Genomic DNA, 6,000 nt, shown 5'->3' with positions numbered 1-6,000 from the left:
TTCCACAAGATCATCATCAACATCACTTGGTGTGGAAGTGTCTTCAAGCTTGAAATCCACTTCTTGTTCAATTTCGCCTAGCTCTTCAACCACTTCTTCTTCTTTAATAATCTCTTCCTCCTCCACTTGTTGCAAGACACACCCCATCTCCTTGTCCTCATGTTGGGATTCTAGAATCTCCTTCATACTCCACTCTTTGGTTAATTCCTCACATTTATCCGTGGAGATGCTTTGCTTGTTGCATGAGTCCCATGATTCCAAGGCGGCTTTAATTTTGGCAGGGTTAGCCTCGATAGCTTCGTTCATCCTTTGGGCTTCCTCTTGCTCCTTTTGACGGATTATTGCTTGAAGTCGATCCATTGCTTCCTTAAGACGATCTATTGGCTCTTGTTCTACTTGGCTAGTATAAGTAGGATCATATTGCTCTCAGGTGGATAGATATGGGTGTTCTTCTATGGAGGATTGTAGTGAAAAAGGAAATTCATTTTGTGGTTGAAAGTTATCATACATGGGAGGTGATTCATCTTGGTAAGGATAGTGAGGTAGTGGTTCTTAAGGGTATTGGTGGTGGAATTGGGGTGGTTCTACATATGATTCATATGGCTCATAAGGTAGTTGGTATGGTGGGTAAGGATTAGGGTCATATGGAGGTGTTTGGTGAAAAGGGGCTTGTGAGTAAGGTGGTTCAAAATTATGTTGAGGAGGTGGTTCATAGGCATATGGTGCTGGTTATTGACAATCACAATAAGGGTCACCACATCCATTAGATTGATATGCATTAGGATTGGAATTATACCCATAAGAAACCGGAGGTTGTTGCCAAGAAGGGTGATCAATCCTTTGAGACTCCTCCCATCCTTGATTGTTCCATCCCTGGTGCATATTATCATTGTAGCTTCCATTTCCTACAACATAATTTGAGCCAAACTCATAGCCAAAGGGGTGAGAATTTATAATAACAAATAAAAACAAAAACTAACAAAAATAAGCAACAAAGTCCTAAAGCTAACAAAAACTAACAAATAAGCAAAAGACAAACATATTCACAATATTCACAATAGCCAATAATATAACACCATTGCAACTCCCCGGCAACGGCGCCATTTTGATGAAGAGAATTATTGTGTCGGTCTAGAATTTCTCTTATAGAAATAAGAACTTCGTTGTAAGCATAGCTCCAAACCAATAAACAATTCTCACATAAAAAATTTTGGTTGTCACAAGTACAAACCCCCAATAAAAATTAACCGAAGTATTTAAACCTCGGATCGTCTCACAAGGAATTGCAATGAAGTGTTTAATTATTGGCTATGAAGATGTAAGGGGTTTGATTTGTAGTTAACAAGAAAAGTAAACAACAAGAAAGTAAATGACAAGAATTAATAAAGAAAGGCAAACAACTCTTGGCTAAGCATAGGAATTGAGATCACCATCCTTGTCTACAAACCATATATTGACAATTATGAGGAACCAAGCTCATTAAGTCTACTTCTATGCTTGAAGCATGTCAGATGGCTTGATCAACATCAATCCTTAAGTCCTAATCTAGCTACTAATTAACTTAGTAGTAGGATAATAGCAATGGTTATCAAATTGACCACCAAGAGTTCTCAAATCACCAATTCAATGAGACCCAATGACTTAAGTTTACCCAACCAAGAGTCAAGAAAACTACTCAAATACTAGAGAAAACATTTCATCAAACACATAGAGTGCAATAAAAGTAAACATCACAAAATACGAGAATTAACAAAACCCATAACTATCATAAGTAAGAAATCAACAATAGCAATGAAGGTAAATATAAAAGAAGACATGGAAACATAACATTGCATTAGAAGAACTCAAGATCCAACAATTGTTCATCAACATAAAAGAGAGCAAAATAAGAAATTAACAAGAGAGACTAAGAAGATTAAGACAATAGAACACTAAAATATAATGAGAATTAAAATCAAAACAAGAATTGAAAGAGAAATTTGAGAGAGATTAACCTAACTTTACTATAATTCTATCCTAAATCTATAGAGAGTAGAGAGTCTCTCTCTCTAGAATTCTATCCTAAAACATCATAAAAACTAAAACTATGGCTACTTCGTTCCTTCCCCCTTCAATCATTGGGTTTAATAGCATCACAACTGAGTTGGATTGGACCCAAAATGAGCTAGAAATCGATGGCCACGAGTTGCTAAAATGGACCTACACTGATCCACCAATGCGTGCGCGTGATGCATGCGTACGCGTCCCTAGACACCAGGAAACTATAGCAAATTTTATATAATTTTGAAGCTCCAGATGTTAGCTTTCCAACGCAATTGAAACCGCCTCATTTGAACCTCTGTAGCTTAAGTTATGATCGATTAAGTACGAAGAGGTCAGGCTTGACAGCTTTGCGATTCCTTCATTTTTTCATGAGTTCTCCCACTTTGCATGCTTTTTCTTCATTCCTTCAATCTAATCTTTGCCTTCTAAACCTGAAATCACTTAACAAACATATCAAGGCATCGAATAAAATTAAAGTGAATTAAATTTAGCTATTTTAAGGCCTAAAAAGCATATTTTTACACTTAAGCACAAATTAAGGGGGAATTACAAAACCATGCTATTTCATTGAATAAATGTGAGAAAAGTTGATAAAATTCCCTAAATTAAGCACAAGATAAACCACAAAATTAGGGTTTATCAAAGCCCCTCCCCCCTTTCTTACCCCTTTCTTGAATGTTGATAGTATAGCAGTGTCTTTCTCTAGGATTTGGGTCAGCTAGCTTTGTGTTTCTGTTGGGCCTCTAGGACCCCTTTTCATTAAAAAAAAAGTTATTACTGAATATTAACGTTATTATATGTTTATATTAAAGCATTTCATATATTAATGTTAAATATATTAAAATATATTTATTTTAATATTTTGAGACTAATGTTACATAAGTATATTATTAATATATATAATATTAACTTAAGAATAATGCTAATATATATAGTTAATATTAACATTATTGAAATATATATTTTACTGAAGGTACATAGAGTTTAAATAATATATATTTATGTTATTTAAAAAAATGTATAAAGTATTTTTAATGATAAACATAATTTAGATATTTTTTATTACATGTCAGCTGAAATTTGTTTATGTTGATTCATATTCAGGCAGCGAGAGTTTTAAAACTGAGAAATTTGGTTCTACCAGAACGGTATACTCATTTGGTGACTAATGCCTTAGGGGAAATAGGTTTCTATCACATATCTCAAATAGGAAGAGTAAAATGCAAGAAAAACCTCATGACAGCATTGATAGACAGATGGCGGCTCGAGACACACATATTTCATCTTCTAGTAGGTAAATACACAATCACACTTGAAGATCTGGCACACATCTATAGTCTCCCGACCGACGGTCATATTGTAAGCGGAAGAACGGACAACAATTTTGCCCACCTGGTTGATGAATGCGTGGCCAACTTTGGGATATTACCAGGTGAAAATGATCATGTATCTAGTGCGATAAAACTGTCTTGGATCAGATAAATCCGTAATGTCGAGGCATTAGACACTATAGAATCTGTGCAACGCTATGTCTGATGTCACATATTTCTCTTGATTGGGACCACTTTGTTTCCTGACAAGTCGACGTCAATGGTGAGCCGCAAATACTTTCCCCTGTTGAGGAATTTTTGGGAAATTAGATTTTACAGTTAGGGGTCGGCATGTTTGGCATATCTATATAAGTCCTTGTGTCGGGCCTCGCATTCTGATACGAAGAAGATGGACAGTTCACTAGTGTTGTTGCACGTCTGGGCTTGGGAGCGAATGCCTTGGCTATCTCTGATTACTGCACCCTTCCTGCAGGTGGCGTCTTTCCATTGGCACACAGGTAAATTTTGTTTTTCGCATGGAAAATGGCATTTGTTACATCGTGAATTGTATGTTATGATATTAAATGTTTATTGTTATGTTTCTGAATAGAAAGCTTAATATTGTCAGGTGGAATAACTGGAGGCAACGCCAAAATTATAAAGGAGTGAAAGTGCCACAACTTAGGCAAGAACTGGACGATATGCAACCTGAAGCGGTATTAATATTAAAAATCTTCAAATAAAAACAAAAATACTATCTTCCGTGCTGTAAAACCATTGTTTGACTACTGGAACATTTTACTGCAGTTTCTGTGGCTTATGTATGTCCACGACCACCATGAAGCGCCCTAGAAGTATACGATCATCATGAGATATGGACTGTTGTGGCCCCCTTGATCACTTTGAGATCATAGAATGGCACGCAGCTGATCGAGTTCGTGGGAAATTCGGTTATCCATAGCCTAAACCTGGCCCGCCTAAGGATCTGGGGGGAGCACACAATGTGACGTTGCATGGTGAACAAAACACCGACTAGATAGAACATCATAGCAACTAGATAGCAACGTGGAATGTAAACCAACGACTGTATACCATTGACGACTTTTAGGTAGATCCTTATTCACCTCAGATGAATATATCAGTGGATATAAAAGAGAATTTGGTGATCATTTGACTGTGTACGACAAAGTTTGGATTGACTCGTTTGATGGACAACCATACCCCCGACAGCAACAACCACCCCCGCCACCACAACGACCACCAGCCCAGCCACAGTATCTACCTCCACTACCACCACCACCACCACAGTATCCACAGTACTACCCACCTTATTACTTACCACACTATGGTCTTCCACTAGGAGACTATGCTCCGTACAATCCCCTTCCTCCGTCACAACATCCACCTCCACCACCATACTATCCACCACTCTACTATCCACCACCCTACTATCCAACACAATACAACCCTATCCCACCATACTATCCACAACAAGATCCACCTGCACCACATTATTCACTATTACAACAATGCCAACAACAAGAAGGAAATGTCAGAAGTTCTTCAATATCTTGGCTGTTGGGGTTAGGCCCAGACCAGTTTTAGTTTCCATTTTAAACTCTTGCCATACCGATGACAAGCAATGCTCAGTAACAACAACAAAATAATGAAGAATCACATGCATGTTCCGTTTGGATTCATGTAGAACCTCGTCATGTGTCACAGGACGCTCGTGCTCCTCGTGGTTCTGTTAATGCTAGCGATTCTTGTGTGCGAATGTCAACAAATTCCAGGGGCAGTTGCAACACAGAGTTTATGCACTCCACCAGATTGGTTGTCATATGACCCCAGCGATGCCCTTCATCGAAAGCCATAACACACTGCCGACGGTCGATCCTGTCACACCATTAAGTATATGCCTCTCCCCGTTTCCGCAATCGCTGGTACTGCTCGGTGTATTGTTGTTAGGGCTGGAAGTGAGTCGAGCTAGACCAAGCTCAAGTTTGGCTCACGAAAATTAAGCTTGGCTCACGGCTCGACTCATTAACAATCGAGTCTATTTCGTAAGCTCAAGCTCGGCTCAACGTAAGCTCACGAGCTGGCTTGAGCTCATGAGCTGACTCAAATAAAAGGAACATAATCTATAATTCTATATGGTGCACGAAATTGTGATCATCAACAATGGCGCCAAAGACTTGGTGCCCTCAAACGTGAATCACATTTTGTCACAACTTCGCATAATTAACCAGCAAGTGCACTGGGTCGTCCACGTAATAATCCTTACGTGAGTAAGGGTCGATCCCACGGAGATTGTCGGCTTGAAGCAAGCTATGGTCACCTTGTAAATCTCAGTCAGGTAGATTCAAATGGTTATGGTGAATTGATAATTAAAATATAATTAAAATATAAACTAGGATAGAGATACTTATGTAATTCATTGGTGAGAATTTCAGATAAGCGTATAGAGATGCTTTCGTTCCTCCTGAACCTCTGCTTTCCTGCTGTCTTCATCCAATCATTCCTACTCCCTTCCATGGCAAGCTTATGCAGGGCATCACCATTGTCAATGGCTACATCCCGTCCTCTCAGTGAAAATGGTCCAAAATGTGCTGTCACCGCACGGCTATTCATCTGTCGGTTCTCAATC

Source organism: Arachis hypogaea, chromosome 19 (assembly GCF_003086295.3).
Source record: "Arachis hypogaea cultivar Tifrunner chromosome 19, arahy.Tifrunner.gnm2.J5K5, whole genome shotgun sequence".
In the NCBI taxonomy this organism is placed as follows: Eukaryota; Viridiplantae; Streptophyta; class Magnoliopsida; order Fabales; family Fabaceae; genus Arachis; species Arachis hypogaea.
Note: the sequence above shows the minus strand (reverse complement) of the source record.